Raw genomic sequence first — 20293 nt, forward strand, 5'->3', positions numbered from 1 at the left:
GAGCCGCTGATGCGGCTTGATTGATAAGATCCGACAGGACGGATCTCCACACTGCCGATTCTCTGCTCGATCCCCGCGAGGGGACAATGGCAGGGAATCGTGCGGGAGATAAGCGGCGCCGGCGGGGACGAGCGGGCACGAGCGGGCAATCGAATGTGGCGCACGCACGGCGAGCGGGGACGCGCAAGAGGCCGCCGATTGCCACAACATCTCCCCAACATCTCCCCGTGTAGACGGGGCTTTACGTTCAGCATGTCATTGTTGTTCCTCCATATAGCATGTGCTCTGATGTAGTAAAATAATACGGCTGTGTGTGTATGTATGTACTGGGAGCAGAGCTGCAACGAGGAACTTGTCGGCTGTAAGGGGCTGGAGGAAGCCCCGGGTAAGTAGATCTAGGGGTAGCATAGATTGCCTGACGTTTCCTTTAAGTCTAAGTGTTTTTATCTGCATGGGGAAAACACATCGGTCCTCAGTTTTCCTGTGCAGAAAGCAAGGGGGGTGGGGGGCCCCATCCAAAGTTTTGCGGGGGGGGGGGGGAGGGGCCCATCCAAAGTTTCGCAGGGGGCCCAATGATGTCTAGTTACGCCCCTGGTCAGTTACAACTGAATGTACAAGGTAATGTCCATGTTTCCCTATGGGTCAAGTGGGTGATATGACAGTTTAACAGTGTGCTGACCTGGAAGCTGTTATGGGTAATGGCCATTTTTAAAATGGAGGACGGAGAATTCCATTGATCACAGTGGACAAACAGGACGCAGGAGAGGAGAAAGAGATTGAGTAGTAGACTACATGGGAGGTAAGTATGACCTGTGCATGGTTATTTTGACTTTTTATTTTCAGTTCAGGTTCCCTTTAAGGCAAGAAAAAGGAAGTATGTTCCAGGCAGAGTCAGATCTACTGGGAATGCACGCATAGCACTTTCCCTGGGTATCTCCCTTTTCCCCAGTGGCACCACCAGTTTATCACAGCACAACTTACTCAAAAAAGGATTTCTTTGATCCTTTTTGTCTCTCCTCAAAAAAGGAGTTCAGCAGCCTCACCCAGAAGCCTTCTTCTCTTTTCCAGTGTGCTGTATGAACTAGAGATGGGAAGTCCGGATCTTTTCAAGGATTCGGATCATTCGAATCGGATCATTGAAAAGATCTGAATCTTTGAATCATTTTACAAGGGAAGCAGACTGGGGGTGAAATGACTAGCAGGACAGGACTTTGCCTGCACTGTACATTCCGTTCAAGCCTGGCTGCTAGTACAGCAAGCTATGTGTTAACTTCAGTGATATATTTTACTTTTAGTTCTGTTTTAAGACATGATATGTAGACACCTGCAGGATGATAAGATAACCTTTCCCCACCTAAAGAGAGAGGTTTAGCAAGCAAGGGGCCTCATCCCCTCGTGGGAGGCAGGGCGTGCCCTATATATATATATATATATATATATATATATATATATATATATATATATATATATATATATATATATATATATATATATATATACATATATATATATATATATATATATATATATATACACACAGTATATGATAGTGGCTGTGTGAGGACACATGGCCTAGCCAGCAGTGATAGTGGGCGTGTGAGACCAGGAGTTATTAACTTTGTAACCAAAGAGCTGCCTCTACTGCTTATGCTACTGTAACCTGATCCCTCACCCTCAGTGAGCTGGGAGGAGTTGCTTCTCTCACTCCTGAGTCCCTCAGCAGAAGCTGCAGTTCCTCACTTCGAACCAAATCACTCCTTGTGATGATCTGGATGATTCGACTCACAAAAAAAAAGCCGGATCAAAGATCCGAATCGTTCATGATCCAGACAACACTAGTGTGAACTGTGCACAGCTCACGTCTCCGCCCCCAGCTGCAACCACCATCTCTAAGCTTGCCTACTGTGACTTTTCTGTGTGAGTAGACAGAGTAGGCAGATATGCTGTCTGTATGTGGATGTCTGTGACTTGTGCTGTCTGTGTGAGTAAGTCTGTGACTTCTTTTGCAGTCTGTGTGTGGAGGTCTGGAACTTGTAGTGCTATCTGTGTAAGGAAGTCTGTGACTGGTTGTATAGTCTGTGTGAGGAAGTCTGTGACTTGTAGTGCTTTCTGTGTGAGGAAGTCTGTGACTTGTAGTGCTTTCTGTGTGAGGAAGTCTGTGAATTGTAGTGGTGCCTGTGTGGGGAAGTCTGTGACTTGTAGTGCTGTGTGTGTGGGGGGAGCTGGTGACTTGTGCTGTGTTTCTGGGAGAGTCTGTAGCTTGTAGTGCTGTCTATGTGGGAGGGTCTGTGACTTGTAGTGCAGTCTGTGTGGGGGAGCTGGTGACTTGTAGTGCTGTGTGTGTATAGTTTTAAAATAAACAAATATTTGCCCATTTGTCATTATTACATTTAAACTATGTCCCTAGTACAATATATTTTGACTATATATTATTTGGAAATGAAGGTGTATTTTTTCTGTTTTGTGTTTTTTGTACCCGATTAATAATTGCAAGCCCTTCTTTGCAAAAATATCAGTAATATACCCCCATGACATACATAGTACAAAAGCCATAAGGCAACTATTTATGTTTTTTTTTAATGCTGTCACTTTTTAATGTGTTTTTTTAAGGATAACTATGGTTGGCAGGGGAGGGGTGGTTGGGGTAATTCATTTGTATTTTATTTATGTAGTGTAAATGTAGTGTAAAATGTGTTCTTTAACGTTTGGGGGTTTTCTTACCACTAGATGTCCCCAAACATTTTATTTTGAGTTCCCTGAACAGAGTTCAGAGTCCACTGGCAGTGTTTGTTACAGGAATCATAACTGGCTTCTCATTGAAGCCATGATCCTTCCCTTACAGGCACTTTGATAGAACTAGGGAACACATGTTCCCATTCACCAATCACAGATGTGTTAGTCTCGGTGGATGCGAGCAGTGGGAGCATGGGCGTAGCAATCGCCCCTGCAACCTCTGCCATCGCCGGGGGCCCAGAGGCTTTGAGAGCCTCTCCCGGCTCCCCATCATGTGCCCAGCATGGGGTTTGGGGACCAAAGTGGCCCCATGCTACCATTTTTTCAGAGGGGCCCTGCTAAGTCTAGTTACGCCCCTGGCTGGGAGTGTGCATGGGTGTACAGTGGCAACAGCAGCAAGCAACACATTAAAACATCCTGTTGCCGTTAAGAGGGTCAAACAGGACATGTTAATGCATACAGTTTACATTAAGTGGTTAAGTATGTTTAGGGAACATGTTGCCTAATTAAAGTATGTTTCTATTAGTGGGAATTGCTGCTAACTATGCTGCTTGGTGCACACACTGAATAGTATGTATTTTTGGGAGGTGGGTGGATCATGCTGCATAATCATTGTGGGGGAACATCTCTGCATAAATATAAGAAATGGTTACTATGGAAAATATCTATGTTATATCTCATATGTCTATTAAGTATTTAGGGATCTCTTGTTACTTCAAATAGAGGTGGCACACCGCTGGTAGGGTCATGTACATTTGGCTCCATCCACAATGTCTCATGACTACACCCACCTTTTTGCATTTGGTCATGGTGCACAGTTAGAAGTGTGGGAGCTAATGTGTCTTAGTGTCCCTTTTTCCCTGCTTTGAAATGTTGATGCATTTGTCATTTGGAATGTAATAACTTTTGCACTTGGGGGGGCCTAGGGATTTCTGCATAGAGACCTAAATGTTGCTGCATTTGTCACTTGGGTGTCTCATGTTAACTGCATTTGTCATTTGGGGGCTTCACAATGACTGCATTTGTCACTTGGGCACTTCACGATTTCTGCAATTGTCACTTGTCCCCCTCTGCAAAGCACTAAGGTCAGTTTGGAATTATTATGTGGCAGCGCGGTGTTGGAAGGAGCCAGAGGGGCAGGAGGAGAGCCAAATAGAATGGTGTATATATCCAGTGAGTCAAGTACTTGTGGGGAGGGCATCCCCTGATGGTGAAAGGACATTGTATCACAAAGTGCATACTGTGGTGGGTGATGAGAGGATGAGTGAGATTTGTCTAATCTTCTACAGATTTTATAGTTATGTGTGGCTGGACACATCTTGTCAATAAAATGCCTTTTGAACTACCAGCAAGCAAGAAATTATATTTTTCAGACTATAAGACACACTTTTTCTCCTCCACAAGTGGGGAGAAAAAGTCCCTGCATCTTATAGTCCAAATACAGGGATTCCCCAACTTACGCCCGCTGATATGAATTGCCAACCCGTCGTAATGTCGAGGACTCCCTGCATTGTCCCCCTGTCCTCAACTTCCTACTGTCCTCCTTTCCCGGTGGTAAACAGTAATTGGAATTGGCACATCTCTCTGACCCAAGAGAGCCCATGGCGATCAGCTGCTTCTCATCTTCCTCACTTTCCCCAAAGTGCCGGTTGTTTAATGACACGATCAGCAGAAGCTGGCACTAGTGGAAGAGCGAAGAAGAGAAACAGCTGATCACCGTGGGCTCCCTCGGATCAGGTGAGAGACACGCCGATGCCAATTACTGTTCACTGGGGAAGCAGAGGAGAACGGGAGAAGCAGAGGAGGATGGGGGTACACAAACAGAGGGACACAAGTCACACAGGGACACAAGTGGAGCACACAGACGGAAACAGAGAGCACCGAGCACACAGGGGGACACAGACAGAACACACATGGGGACACAAACAGAGTACAAAGGGTGACAAACAGAACATACAGTGGGGCACAAACAGAGTGCAGAGGGGGACACAAACAAAGCACACAGGGGGACACAAATGGGCGGGCACAACAGACACAAGAGCACACAGAATGACACCAAGGGGGACAGAGGAGGCCACCAAGGGGCAGAGAGGAAGAAAGGGGGCAGATGAGGACACCAAGGGGAACAGAGGAGAACACCAAGGGGGGCAGAGGAGGCCACTAAGGGGGACAGAAGAGGACACCAAGGGGGACAGAGGAAGACACCAGGGGAACAGAGGAAGACACTAAGGGGGGCAGAAGAGGACACCAGGGGGGCAGAGGAGGACCCTAGGGGGACAGAGGAGGACCCTAGGGGGACAGAGGAGGACACCAGGTGGACAGAGGAGAATACAAGGGGGGCAAAAGAGGTACAAGGGGTACATATTAATTGGACGAGAACATCCACAAGATGCCCCTGCACATTGGATGCACCAGGTTTAATATATAATTTTCCCCTGATTTTTGTTCTCTAAGGCTAGTGACACACCAGGACGTTGCGTTTAGGGGACGTTATAGGGCACACAACGTGCCATTAACGCAACGCCTGGTGCTCTCTGGTGTGGACGTCGGAGTGAGCCGCGTTGTGCAGCTCACTCTGGCGTCCGTGATGCGTACTCTTGGACGCATGCAGCATCACGTGGTCCCGCTCGGCCAATCGCCACACAGAGCGGCCGTTCCAGAAAGTAAACACTGCACGTCACTGAGTGCAGTGAATATTAATTAGCCATGTGACCGGTCGCTCTCCCCTCCTCCCCAACATGACTGAGCATGTGCAAACAGTCTAACGCGGCTTAGCCGCCTAGAACGCACAGCATGCAGTGTGAACAGCCCACTTGTGTTACATTGCTGTGCGTTGAGGGAGCGTTACAGGCTGCACTAACGTGCGCCTGTAACATCCCTGTGTGCAAGAAGCCTAAAACCAGGTGCATTTTATGGTCAGGAGCGTCTTATAGTCTGAAAATTACGGTACTCAAAATACTTTTACAATAATGGTCTACTTTTTCACCTATTATGATACTTTTTCAAATGCAAAATTTCACATCTGAAAAGTCTTAAATACACACATATCATAAAATCCCATCAGTATCACAGACCCTTTGGCACATGATCAAAGTAGAAAACCTTGTATTGAGATGATGCATTGGGAAGGCTGGACCCACATTTTCAAGCCAAGGCTGCATATTCTACTACTTGGCTTCAATCATGTCACCCAGCAATCTTATCTCATGTGGCCCAAGATTCCACACAGTGTCACCTAGTGACACTTTGCAAATAAACAAATAACCAGATACAAAACCTTAACCACTTTCATACCCGGTGTCTCTGGACAAAATCACACAAAATAGTTAGCACTAGGTAATATTTCCCCAATTCACCCCCAGAACCTGACTAGCTCCTGAGGATTAAAATATATATTTTTTAATGAAAATATGATAACAACGATGATCAATCAATTAAATTACAGGTCTACAGTAAAATCATATTCTCTGTTCAACCCATGTGGTTACACAGACTATTTAAATGTTTGATCCACTATGACTCATTCTAGAGGTCTGTGCGGGTCTAATTTTTCAGACCCGGACCCAAACCGCAAGCACAGCTTGCTACCCGCACCCTGACCTGCTACCCGCATTCTGGTGAATTTGGCAAAATTGGTCAGTGATTCAACAATCATAATTGAAAGTGTATACCAGGCTTTAGAGTATAACAATGCTTTTAAGCAGGGAGAACAAATAGATATGCACTCCTACTCAGGATCTGAATTTAAAGTTAATTGGACACATCACTTTTGCAATAGTTTTCCCTCCATTTTGCACAAACTTGTGTTGATAAATCTGCCCCAATTGTCTAGTATAGATTAGCCAGCATTAGGTGCCCTCCGCCCCCTGCAGCAATCCCTGACGCTTTTACTCACCGTGCCTCTCTCCAGTGTCGATCACAGCAGCCCCACGGCATACAGCTCCGGTCTTCTCTGTACGTAGCATTGGGATTCGGCATCATGACATTGATGGTGCCATGACCTTGTTGATGCCAACTCCTGATGCTCCTCACAAAGAAGACCGGAGCTATAAGTGGCAGGGGTGCTACGATCAGCACTGGAGAGAGGCACAGTCAGTAACAGTGCCGGGGATCACTTCAGGGGGTGGGGGGCACCTTTTGCTGGCTAACATATGGGGCACCTATACCTGGCTAACCTATAATGAGGACACCTATTCCTGGATACCTATTTTGGGGCACGTATACCTGGCTATCTATACTGGGGACACCTATACCTACCTTTACTGGGGGCACCTATACCTGTCTACCTATACTGGGGGCACCTATACCTGGATACCTATATTGAGGGCACCTATACCTAGCTACCTATACTGGGGGCACCTATACCTAGATACCTATATTGGGGCACCTATACCTGGCTACCTATGCTGGGGCACCTATACCTGGCTACCTATACTGGGGAACATATACCTAGCTACCTATACTGGGCACACCTATACCTGGATACCTATATTGGGGCACCTATACCTGGCTATCTATACTGGGGAAACCTATACCTAGCTACCTTTACTGGGGCACCTATACCTGGCTACCTGTACTGGGGGCATCTATACCTGGATACCTATATTGAGGGCACCTATACCTAGCTACCTATACCGGGGCCACCTATACCTAGCTAACTATACTGGGGGCACCTATACCCGGATACATATATTTTTGGCTTCTATACCTGGCTACCTATCCTGGGGCACCTATACCTAGCTACCTATACTGGGCACACCTATACCTGGATACCTATATTGCGACACCTATACCTGGCTATCTATACTGGGGAAACCTATGCCTAGCTACCTTTACTGGGGGCACCTATACCTGGCTACCTATACTGGGGGCATCTATACCTGGATACCTATATTGGGGGCACCTATACCTGGCTACCTATACTAGGGGCGGCTAAATACCACATCACAAATATGTTCTCTAACGAGGGGTGCAATTTTTACACCCTCACCCTGGGAGCAATTTAGCTTAGAAACTGCCCTGATGGAAGCTGAAGCTTAGCTTCCAAAGCACATTCTGCATCATGCACAAGGGGGAGACATGGGAGGGGTCTTTTACTCGAGTCGGCTTGTACTCACCATTCATGTGCTGATCCTTCGTTGTGTACCTCTGATAGTGACATGTTCCCCAGCGATCGGTGTTAATGAGGCCTGGGTCACGCAACATTATCAACATCTGGTGGCAAACTAATTTTATTTTTGTATTGAATTCAATACAGTAATTTGCGAGTTATCCCAAAATAGGGATGGGCACCGCAAGGTGGGCGACACAGGATAGGTAATGTATAAATGCAAATATAGGGGTTAATTTATACACTAGGGGGACAGCGGCGAGGTGGCGGACGTGGCCAATTCATGAGTGATTTCATGTTGAAATCGATCAGGAATCGGCCTGCATTGTATGGGCAGCTGACAGATCTCTCTCTCTAATTAGATGTATGGCCACCTTTACATTTGTATAAGTGCAGGTTGAGCAACTTGGAAGTGTAAATGATCAGAGATTTTTGGGAGTAATTTAGAAAATTTTGTTCTGGTTTGATTTTGTGTTTTAAGTTTTGATTATACTCAAAATGTATACTAGATCTTGCTTGACACATTTTAGTAAATTAAAGGAAAAAAGGTTCCGAAAATTAATCGGAAAACGTTTTTGCACAAAAATCCAGCAGAAACTGAATGCCAGTGAGATTAAATAATTTCTGGCCATCTATGAAAAACACATCTTCCATCTCACACACTGGGTATGTTCCCAGTTAGCCTTTGATATGTGCTAGCAAAAACAATGGAGAGAAATCGAGAGCCCCTGATAGTGTAGTATGTTAGTATCAAATGACAATATAAAGTGACAAAGGACAGGTTCTCACAAAGGTGGGTTACCGCTAAGGTAGCCACTTTAACAGCAGGTGGGAAGATTTGACCCAACCCCCACCACCAAGGGTGCCAAAATAGAGTAAAATGTTTAAAAACTGTTTAAAAAGGGAAGTAGTGGTAGACTAACCTCCCCAAGTAGACTCACACAAGTCAATTTTTCAGCAAAACATTTTCTTTATCATAGCGTCAAATTTTGCAACGAGTTTCATGGCTCTATGCCCTCTTCATCAGGCTATATCAGGAGTAACTAGGAGGATCACAAATAAACTGGCTGAGTAAGCATTTATTATACAGTAATCCATATAATTTAGAATCTGCAACATTATAAAAAACAGTATTATCGTAAGAGAACAGAGGCGCCAGCAGGATAAAAGGTAATAAAAATGTTAAAATTTGCTGGGAGGCAGTGATGGACTTACCTCTGGAAAGCAGACTCAAAATACTGTCTGAATTAAACAAATAAATGTATTATTGGTACCCCAAAAGATGCAATGCGTTTCGCAGGCACAGCCCGCTTCATCAGGCAATAAGATAGGGGAAAAACAGTAGCTCGTCAGTAGCTCACAGTAGCTATTTGTGCTACTAACGAGCTACTGTTTGTCCCCTATCTTATTGCCTGATGAAGCGGGCTGTGCCTGAGAAACGCGTTGCATCTTTTGGGGTACCAATACTACATTTGTTTAATTTAGACAGTATTTCGAATCTGCTTTCCGGAGGTAAGTCCATCACTGCCTCCCAGCAAATTTTAAAATTTTTATTACCTTTTATCCTGCTGGCGCCTCTGTTCTCTTAAGATAATACTGTGTCCACCCCTGGTGGAGGGGTGACCTACCCCTACTTTTCTGATCTACAGAGAGTGGCATCTTATCTCCTCACCTTCTCTACAGTGGTTGCCTAAGAGGTAACCCATGTTTGTGAATATTCATCTCACACTTACATTTATCCACGGTTTCCAATACATACTACACTATATTGGGCTCTCTGTGTTTCCTATTATAAAAAACAGCCTCTTGGTCTGTACTAGAGATGGCTGGAACCTCCGATTTTCGGTTCGCGAACCTCGAATGCGAACTTCCGCAAAAGTTTGGTTCACGCAAACTTTTGCAAATCGCAACAGACTTCAATGGGGAGGCGAACTTTGAAAACTAGAAACATTTATAATGGCCAGAAAAGTGATGGAAAAGATGTTTCTAGGGTCTAACACCTGGAGGGGGGCATGGCGGAGTGGGATACACACCAAAAGTTGTTTAGGATTTGACGCACAGCAGCGTTTTAAGGGCAGAAATCACATTGCATGCTTAATCGGAGACCTAAAGTGCTTTAAAACATCTTGCATGTGTATACATCAATCAGGGAGTGTAATTAGTGTACTGCTTCACACTGACGCACCAAACTCGCTGTGTAACGCACCGCAAACAGCTGTTTGTGTAGTGACGGCCGTGCTGGACTGGTGCACACCATGGTGAGAGTGCATGCAATAGCGGTTTTCAAGCCCATATGGTCGCTGGGCTGAGGTAGCTCAATGACAGAACAAGAGTGACGGTCCAGCTGACCGAATTTGGTCTGTGAACAATGAAGCAACAACCTTATTATCTTGGGTGCTTTATTGTGAAACACAAGCCCCTTCACCGCGACAAGGTAACGATCATGAAGAGGAATTGACACATGTACATACCTTTTGTTTTGTTAAAAATTCAGGAATCTGCCTGGAGTCCTAGACTCTGTTGGCGGTGGCGGAGAAGGCAGTCAAGCGGCCTGCAGGTAGAGATGCTGTGTGTGGGGACTAACTTAGTCTTCAGGCAGGCCTGACCGTGCTTTGCAGACCACATGGTCAGATGGACCCTTGACCCAACGCTGTGTGCCAGAGATGACACCACTTGCCGTTCAACATCATAGTACAGTTTGGGTATCTCCTCTTCTGAGAAATAATTGCGGCCTGGTATCTTACACTGCGGTGTGTGGCTTTGCTTTTGTGGGCTGCTTTCCCTCAGGTGGTCATCCCATTGCAGTTTGTGCTTTGTAATCATGTGCCTTCGTAAGGTAGATGTCCCTATGTGGGTCTTGGTCTTTCCACGGCTCAATTTTCGGTGGCAGAGAGTACAGATGGCATTGCTCTTATCTGAGGCAGACACAAAAAAATTTCCACACCGCTGAGTCCTGGGATGATAGCACTTTGGTGGTGGCTGCTGACTGAGTGTTAAGTGGGGTGCCAGAATCAGAGCAGTAGGAGGAAGATATGTCACGCTTCCGTGCGGAAGCTGAGGAAGATGAGGTGTTCTGTGTTAAATAGTTAACTATGTCCTGACAATATTGGGGGTTGATGGCACATGCCTTCTGAACACTGTACTTTGGTCGAGGGCCGCACGAAATCATGACAGCGCGACCTCGAACAGACCTGCCGGGTTGCCTGCCTCTTGTTTTGTCCATATTGGGGGGGGATGAAGTGAAAGGTATGCACTGACTTGACTAATACAATGTGCGGTTACACAGGTGCAGTGAAAAGGTTGCAATGACTGCTGGTACAACAATGTGCGGTTACACAGGTGCAGTTAACAGGTATGCACGGACTGGTATATAAAACAGCGTGCAGTCACACAGATGCAGTGAACAGGTATGCAATGGCTGGTATTACAAATGTGCAGCTGTGACACACACCTGACTGGGATGAAGTTCAATCCTTGGTTACAGTTCCTATTTAATATAAGCACCTATGGAGGCGCCTAAACTTCAGTGGCACCTCTGGACCTCCACTTACCTGATTTGCCTTAAACCAGCCTTCACTTCTATGCCCCAGCACCCTCAGTCACCCCATCCTCTATTATCCCACTCATCTCCCCACACCTTCATGCAGTCCTCATACCCAGGGGCCATTCAAGGAAAGATGGCCCGCCAGCAAATTCAGCCCCCTGGTCCCCTAACTGAGCCATGCTCCCCAGGGTCCCTGCATGATTTGACAGAGACAGAGAATATAAACACAGCAGTGTGCCAGGACAGTTATAATACTGTCTGCAGGCATCCCAGGGAAGCACAAGGCGGCAGGATACTTTCTTTATAGGGAAGTCTAGCAACCACAAATTGTGTAGAGGTCTTGGGAAGCACAAGATTATGGGAAACTTGGGGGGGGGGGGGGGGGGGGCTGGAGTCTAGCCAGCACAAATTGTGTAGAGGCCTTTGGGAGCACATGGTGATGGGAAACCTTCGGGGGGACAATCTAGCAGCCTCAAATCATGTAAGGGCCATGGGGAGCACAAGATGGTGGTGGGAGATATTGGAGGGGTCTCGCAGCACTCTTGGAGCAGTTGACCCCTTTGCCCTAAGTACTGCCTTGCTTATACCACCCAACCCTCCATCACCCCCATTACTCCCTTCCAGAATCGTAAAGTGAACCTGAGCTTCAAAAGGGAAACACTTAGCTAAGAGGGGGGAAGCCTCTGGATCCTGTAGAGGTTTTCCAGGTTCTCCTTGCTCCTGTCAGTTGGACCCTGCAGCTGATCGGGGGTGCAGTCCTCTTCAAGCACGAGCACAGTCTTGCTGCCCCCGTGTGAGCATGGTCACACGTGCACAGTAGCATGGAGCCACTTGTTTATGAGTAGCTCCGGATTACTGCACAGGCACAACCATATTTGCACAGGCACAGTACCGCCGTGCTTGTCGGAAATCTTTGGGGGTTCCACAAGGGGCAATGGGGTACTGGAGGGCGCCGTGGGAAGCCTCTACAGGGTCTTGGAAAAACAAGATCTATAGGAACCTGGAAAAAAGGTTGTGACAGACGCCTCCCACTTTTAGGCCACCCCCAAAGCCGGTATTTTTTGACCCAAAAGGTGGCAACCTTACATCCATCACAGATTTGTGGGAAGGAAAAGATACAGAATTGTCTTATGCTTGCTTTCACTAACGCAACGCGCACCCGCAGCCTGCTACCCACAACTCAATTAGAATCAATACCCTGCCCCAACTCACATTTAGGGTAACCTGTAGGTACCCAGTTCAAGCCTCTTTAGGAGAAGTTTATTTAAATTGCCCCCCCCCCCTCAGGATATTAACTCATTGTAACACCTGGAACTGTAACTTTGAAATCAAAAGGGTCTCTTTTCTATAAAAGTAGGCAGGTACCACGTGTTCAAATCTACTATTCCTTATGGTTGACTTGTGCGAACATATTCTCTGCTGCACGCTTTGAGTGGTCTTCTCAACATACAACTGGCCACAAGGGCACTTGATACAGTACACAAGACAGGCCTGGATTTACATCACAGTAGCCTATAGGCACAGGTGTATTGGCACACTAGACTTCACCCTCTTTTAGAGATGGCCCGAACGGTCATTTGCAGCGAACCGTGAACACTTAGCGAGTTCGTCCCGCCCCCTATACCACATCATTGGGCTAAACTTTGACCCTCTACATCACAGTCAGCAGGCACATGGCAGCCAATCAGGCAGCACTCCCTCTCCCCCCCCCCCCCCATAAAAACGCTGCTGCGTCGGCTATTTTCTCACTCTGTCTGCTGCCTGCTTAGTGAGAGAAGGGGGAGGTTACTGGAGAGATAGGGAAAGCAATAGTTAGGTCTTGTTAGCTTGCTCCTTGCTGATATTTGTTGCTGAAAAGTACCACAAAAAAGCTCTTTTGAGAGCTAATGTTCTTGTGATGTGTTTTGTTTTTTGTGTGCTACTGACACTGCATATACAGCCCTGTCTGTTGCAGCTGGCCCGTGCTAATTGCTATACTGTGCCAGGCCCAGCACAGTCAGTACATACCTTTCACTGCATCTGTGTGACTGAACATTGTATTATACCATCAGTCAGTGCATACCTTTTACTGCATCTCTGTGACTGCACATTGTATTATTATACCAGTCAGTGCATACCTTTTACTGCATCTGTGTGACTGCACATTGTATTATACCAGCAGTCAGTGCATACCTTTCACTGCATCTCTGTGGCTGCACATTGTTTTATAATACCAGTCAGTAGAGATGGCCGGAATGGTTCGCCTGGCGAACGGTACCCGGTGAACTTCCGGTGGTTCGCGTTCACCATGTAAGGCGAACTTTCCCGGAAGTTCGGTTCACCCCCATAGTGCACCATTAGGGTCAACTTTGACCCTCTACATCACAGTCAGCAGGCACATTGTAGCCAATCAGGCTACACTCCCTCGTGGAGCCACTCCCCCCCCTTATAAAAGGCAGGCTCCGCCGGCCATTACACTCACTCGTGTGCCTGCATTAATTAGAGAAGGGACAGCTGCATCAGACTCTCTCATAGGGAAAGATTAGTTAGGCTGTTATAGGCTTGTTATCTTGCTCTTTGCTGATTCTTATTGCTAAAATAGCACCCCACAACAGCTCTTTTGAGAGCTAATCTTGTTCTTGTGATATTTTTTTTTTGTTCTATGTGTCCCACTGACACTTGTGTTGCATATACAGCCTTGTTTATACTGTGTGTGTGTGCCACTGCCAGGCCCACCACATTCAGTGACTACCTGTCTGACAGGTGCACATTGTAATACCCAGTACTGCATATACCTACCTGTTGTGTTCAGTGCACCCACCTCATCACTGCATATACCTACCTGTTGTGTTTAGTGAACCCACCTCATCCCTGCATATATCTACCTGTTGTGTTCAGTTAACCCACCTCATCACTGCATATATCTACCTGTTGTGTTCAGTGAACCCACCTAATCACTGCATATACCTACCTGTTGTGTTCAGTGAACCCACCTCATCACTGCATATACCTACCTGTTGTGTTCAGTGAACCCACCCCATCACTGCATATACCTACGTGTTGTGTTTAGTGAACCAACGTCATCACTGCATATACCTACCTCTTGTGTTCAGTGGCACGCTTTGTGGACATTCAGCGGAGAAACAACTTGCCGGTGAGACGCTTGATATGTGATAGCCCGACTCGCTGGAATTTGACCCTGGTCATGTTCTCTCGCCTGCTAGAACAGGAGAAAGCCGTCACCCAGTACCTGTACAATTACAGTAGAAGAACACAATCTGGGGAGATGGGGATGTTGTGGCCCAACAACTGGACACTGATGCGAAATGCATGCAGGCTCATGCGGCCATTTAAGGAGGTGACCAACCTGGTGAGTCACAGTGAAGGCACCATCAGACTTGCCCTCCATAACAGATTCTCGTTAAAGATTTAAAGTTGATTCATTTCACATATACAGCAGGGCCTCAAAAGTCCTCCTGTATTGTTATTTGTGGTCACTACCTCGGGACGTGCATGCCTGCCTGCTGCCTTCCTTGGATGTGTGGTGGTAGCCGTTTCTTAGGCTCCAACTCCGGACTGGAATCGAACCAGGATTCCCCGGCCATTACCCGTGGTCACTATGGTACTGAGAAAGTACCATAGAAAGTTTCACACAGTTGAATGAATGGCAGACTTGCCCTCCATAATAACACATTCTTGGCAAATGCTTTCGATTTGGTTCGTCTTGCGCTGGGTCAAGGGTCCATCTAACCACAGATGCCTGGTCTGCAAAGCACGGTCAGGGCAGGTACATTACTTATGCAGCATGGGTCTCAGGCTCCCACTCTGGACCGGAATAGAACCCTGATTCCCCGGCCATTACCCGTGGTCACTCACAATGGCAGACTTGCCCTCCATAACATATTCTCGCCTCCTTGAAGAGGTGACCAACCTGGTGTGTCGCATTGAAGGCACCATCAGACTTGTCCTCCATAACAGATTCTCGTTAAAGGATTTAAAGTTGATTACTTTCACATATACAGCAGAGCCTCGAAAGTCCTCCTGTATTGTTATTTTTGGTCACTACCTCGGGACATGCATGCCATGCCTGCTGCCTTCCTTGGATGTGCGGGGGTGGTAGCCGCTTCTTAGGCTCACCCTCCGGACCGAAATCGAACCAGGATTCCCCGGCCATTACCAGTGGTCACTCGCAATGGCAGACTTGCCCTCCATAAGATTCTCGTTGCAGGAACTGAACAGCAAGCAGAACAAGTATTTAAAAAAATAGATGTAAGCTTTAACAACGGTAGAGAAAGAACCATTGAAAGTTGATAAGGCAGCCAGACATTACCTGACATCACTGAGTGAGGAAGAACAATCTCGCCATGGTGCGCACCAGTCCAGCACAGCCGTCACTACGCAAACAGCTGTTTGCGGTGCATTACACAGTGAGTTTGGTGTGTCAGTGTGAATCAGTACTCTAATGACACTCCCTGATTGATGTATACACATGTAAGATGTTTTAAAGCACTTTCGGCCTGCAGTTTAGCATTCAATGTGATTTCTGTCCTTAAAACGCTGCTTTGGGTCAAATCCAGATTTTTTCTCGGGACTTTTGGCGTTTATCCCACTCATCCATGCAAAAACTCAGATGTTAGATCCCTTGAAATATCTTTTCCATCACTTTTGTGGCCAGCATAATTTTTTCTAGTTTTCAAAGTTTGCCTCCCCATTAAAGTCTATTGCGGTTCGCGAACCGAAAATCGGACGTTTGGGCCATCTCTACCAGTCAGTGCATACCTTTCACTGCATCTGTGTGACTGCACATTGTGTTATAAAACCAGTCAGTGCATACCTTTCACTGCATCTGTGTGACTGCACATTGTATTATACCAAAAGTCAGTGCATACATTTCACTGCATCTCTGTGACTGCACATTTTATTAGTCCAGTCAGTGCATACCTTTCACTTCATCCCTGTTAGGCTTGGAGGTGTAATCTCCAAGTCAGCATGCAACACATAAACTGACGTGAAGGAGGTACACACACCAGCACAAGGGATCAGGATATCCCCAGTTTAGTGGAGGAGAGGACTGACTCCAATAGGAGATTGTGGTGCACAGAGCCGGTGCAGATCCGAACAGCCACAAACAACACTTTTGTAATAATGTCTCAGCGCAAAGTAGCGCTGAGCGCATAAACCAGGACTGAGGAGATCAGGACAGGTAGACAGAATGAACGCTTGCTTAACTAGCCACTATTTAGTGACAGCAAGCGTCCACAATAAGACAGACTGGAATGAGGCAGCCAATGCGTTTGCAGCGATGGCGTGCCTCACAAAGACAGGACAAGATAGTCAGGAAATAGCAGGATCAAGATAGATGAACGTAACACAGACAAATATACAATAAGTATGTTTTCCTAGCGTATTACAATTACAGCTATTAATGAAACTATTTGTAACGTCTGACTAACATATGTATATATCGGCAATGAACCGATATATGACATAAGCAGGAACACTGACTAGCACTGGAGCAATACAGGGAACAGGACTCAGAAGGATTCGCTATCTCTTCGCAGAGATGGACGCAATCCACAAGCAGTAACAGGACAGGATTCAGAAGGATTCGTTATCTCCTCGCAGAGATGAACGCAATCCACAAACAGGACCAGGAGCAGGATACTAGCTCAGCACGGGTGCTCACGATACGTGCAAACTACCAAAACGTGCTGGAAGGCTGCCTAACTGAACACAGGAAATAAACAGTCCGTGTACGTATATATCAGCGACACTGATGTATCAACGTAACACAAATACAAGGAAAATAACAAAATGCGCAAGTATGCGTATATATTGGCGATGAACCAATATATGACACAAGACAAGCAGAGTAACAACTTCTAGAACAAGAGCAGAACTAGGAGGACTCGCTGACCCCTTCGCAGGAGTCAGCGCAGTCTACACGGACTAGGAACGAGGTGGGGCACGAGCAGAGTAACAGACAGAATCTGAGACTATGGTAGCCCATCAAGCATTGCAGGAAGCAGTTCTTTATACTGAGGTCATCCAATGGGAGCAGACCTGCAGATTCCCACACAAGTGAATGGTAATTAATCACAGGCTGACAGCAGGAAAAGGCAGACAATGATATGCAGCCTGCAGGAAAGGGATTGCCCCTCCATTGCAGCAGACAATGTTTGTTTACACAAAAGCATATTAAACTGTCATTAACTTCAGAGCGACTGCAGATGGAATCAGCAACTAGTTTAAGTGCAAACCAAACTATGCAAGAAAATGCATGTAATGACATCAGAACTGCTTGGGTTACAATACCACTGCAGCCAGCAGTAAACGCTGCAGACATGATCATAACAATCCCCCCAATATGGACAAAACAGGCAGGGGCAGAGCCAGAGGCAGGCCACCCGGCAGGTCTGTTCTAGGTCATGCTGGCGTGATTTTGTGCGGCCCTTGACCAAAGTACAGTGTTCAGAAGGCACGTGCCATCAACCCCCAAGGTTGTCAGGACGTAGTTGACTATTTAACACAGCCAACACAGACATTTAACACATCATCTTCCTCAGCTTCCGCACAGAACCATGACATATCTTCCTCCTCCTGCTCTGATTCTGGCACCCTACTTAACACCACCACTGCTACTACTAGCACCACATCCACTACATTTGACAGTTTGCAGGAGTTATTTGATGGGGAATTAACTGATTCACAGCCATTATTGTTACAAGACGAAGGGGCTAAGCATGTTACACCACCTCATATGTCTGAGTTAGGCTTCAGTATGGAAGTAAGGTGTGAGAATGATGAAGTACCTGTTGTTGGTGCAATTTTGGAGGTGTCAAGCGATGCACAATAAGGGAAAGAGGCGCCCTGATTTGAATAAAAGCTTTTAAAACCAGTTTGAAAACAAAAAGAAAAATAAGTTATCTTACCACAATGACGAAATCTCTGTAAACTTACAAAAGATTTTTATTTGAGCACAGGCAACGCGTTTCGCGGGTCTGAGCTCGCTTCCTCAGACCAATACAGTGCCTAGAACAGCAAGAAGAGTTCCTCAATATATATACATATACATATTTCATAAAAAATTATAAAAATAATAACAGTCAGAGTACATATATAAATGAATAAATAGCACAACATGATTTCATTTGGCAGATTTATCCATGCCCTAATAGTTGATTCCATGCTGTGCATATGCAAACGCATATTTATGCGCACGCACACACACATCAAAGAGAACACACTACTGTGTCTCATGTCTAAGGGCAAACTTGATGGTTTAGTCTAAGCTCCATTTTCCGTAATGCACAATACCATTATTGTTATGCACCTTCTAGATGAATGATAGATATATATATGGAAAAAAATAAATTATATACAGATAAAAAAAAGGGTGGGGTGGGGTTAAGTTGATGATAATGTATACATCATCAATTAAAAAGAACTAGGAACATAGTGAATAGTATTCTAAAATTAGCCATGCGCCCATAGGAGTGATATAATATAAAACACAGATATATATATATATACACACACACACACACACACACACACACACACACACACACACACACACACACACACACACACACACACACACACACACACACACACACACACACACACACACACACACACACACACACACACACACACACACACATATATATATAAATACATACATACGTACGTACGTACGTACGTACATAAGAAGTACTAAAGACTTGGCCAGTTCTAAACAAAAGACAAAATCCAGGCAGCGCTGCAAGCATTTCAGTGAGCAGTAATAGGAAATGGTCACTGACCTTTAAAAGCATTGCAGTACATTGTGCACAGTATAATACATGTTCAGTCAGCAGGGGGAGTAAAAAGGCAGGATACAATGGAGACCAGAAAACAACGTTGTAACACTCACCAAATGACAGAAATCATGTAGCATAGGGAGCCTCTACAGGACGTTCCCTGTCTCTGCATTATATAACCTTACTTGATTTGTTTAAGCAGCTGCAGGTGTGCACACTCCCAGCAGATTAGGGAAGGGGGAGGGTGCGTGATGATGTCATCACAGGAAGTAGTGGCGGGGCCATATTGGAAAGGGGCATAGCATAGGAAGGCAATGTATTTTGCCAGTCCTACGCTGGAATCATAGAAAAGATAGGACCAGGAGTTGATGTATTAAATTATTTGGCTGCTAGATGGCGATGGGACTTCTCATTGTGTCTCATTGCTAGTGTACTGGATTTCTGTGATAATTGGTGAAAAACAAAATATATATTAAAATACATTGGCGCAATTGGGACCCAGGTGACAGGCTAGTTCGGAAAAATTTGTACTTAATGTCGGAGCTAGATTAGTAATTGTGCTCCAGGCATTCATTGAGTCCTTCTGGTTTCAATGTTCTTAATTTAAAGATCCAAAACATTTCTCTAGCCTGAAGGCGAGTCATGCGTTCGGTAAGGGACAGGTTGTTAGATACGTATTCAACTGGCATAAATGTGTCTTTGTGTGTGTCTGCCTCAGATGACAGCACTGCCATCTGTACTCTCTGCCACCAAAAATTGAGTCGTGGAAAGACCAAGACCCACGTAGGGACAACTGCCTTACGAAGGCACATAAGGAAAAAGCACAAACAGCAATGGGATGACCACCTGACGAAAAGCAGCACACAAACACAAAGCCACCCTCCTCCTCCTTCAGGTGCAGCATCTTCAGCCACTTTATCCCTTGCACCTTCACAGCCACCCTCCTCCAGGGGTGCTTGGATACCCCTTTTCAAAATCCGAATTGATCTGGATACCCAGATATTGCGGTATTTGAATAGAATCGGATATCCGACCCCAGTATCCGGGAAGTGGGCTTTAAATTGCTTTTAAAACGTTTTTTAGAGTAAATGAGGCATGTAGCATTATGTTTTTTTAAAGGGA

General features: G+C 45.8%; 1 long non-coding RNA gene across 1 annotated transcript in view; it reads left to right on the forward strand.

Annotated features, from left to right (window-relative positions):
• The first annotated feature begins 1881 nt into the window (after nt 1–1881).
• Nucleotides 1882–20293, forward strand: part of LOC137539092 (uncharacterized) — a 30070-nt gene continuing 11658 nt past the window's right edge. The window contains exon 1 of the long non-coding RNA XR_011024927.1: nt 1882–1917. This is a non-coding gene — a long non-coding RNA (uncharacterized lncRNA). The remainder of the gene's footprint in view (nt 1918–20293) is intronic.

Source organism: Hyperolius riggenbachi, chromosome 11 (genome assembly GCF_040937935.1).
Source record: "Hyperolius riggenbachi isolate aHypRig1 chromosome 11, aHypRig1.pri, whole genome shotgun sequence".
NCBI lineage: Eukaryota > Metazoa > Chordata > Amphibia > Anura > Hyperoliidae > Hyperolius > Hyperolius riggenbachi.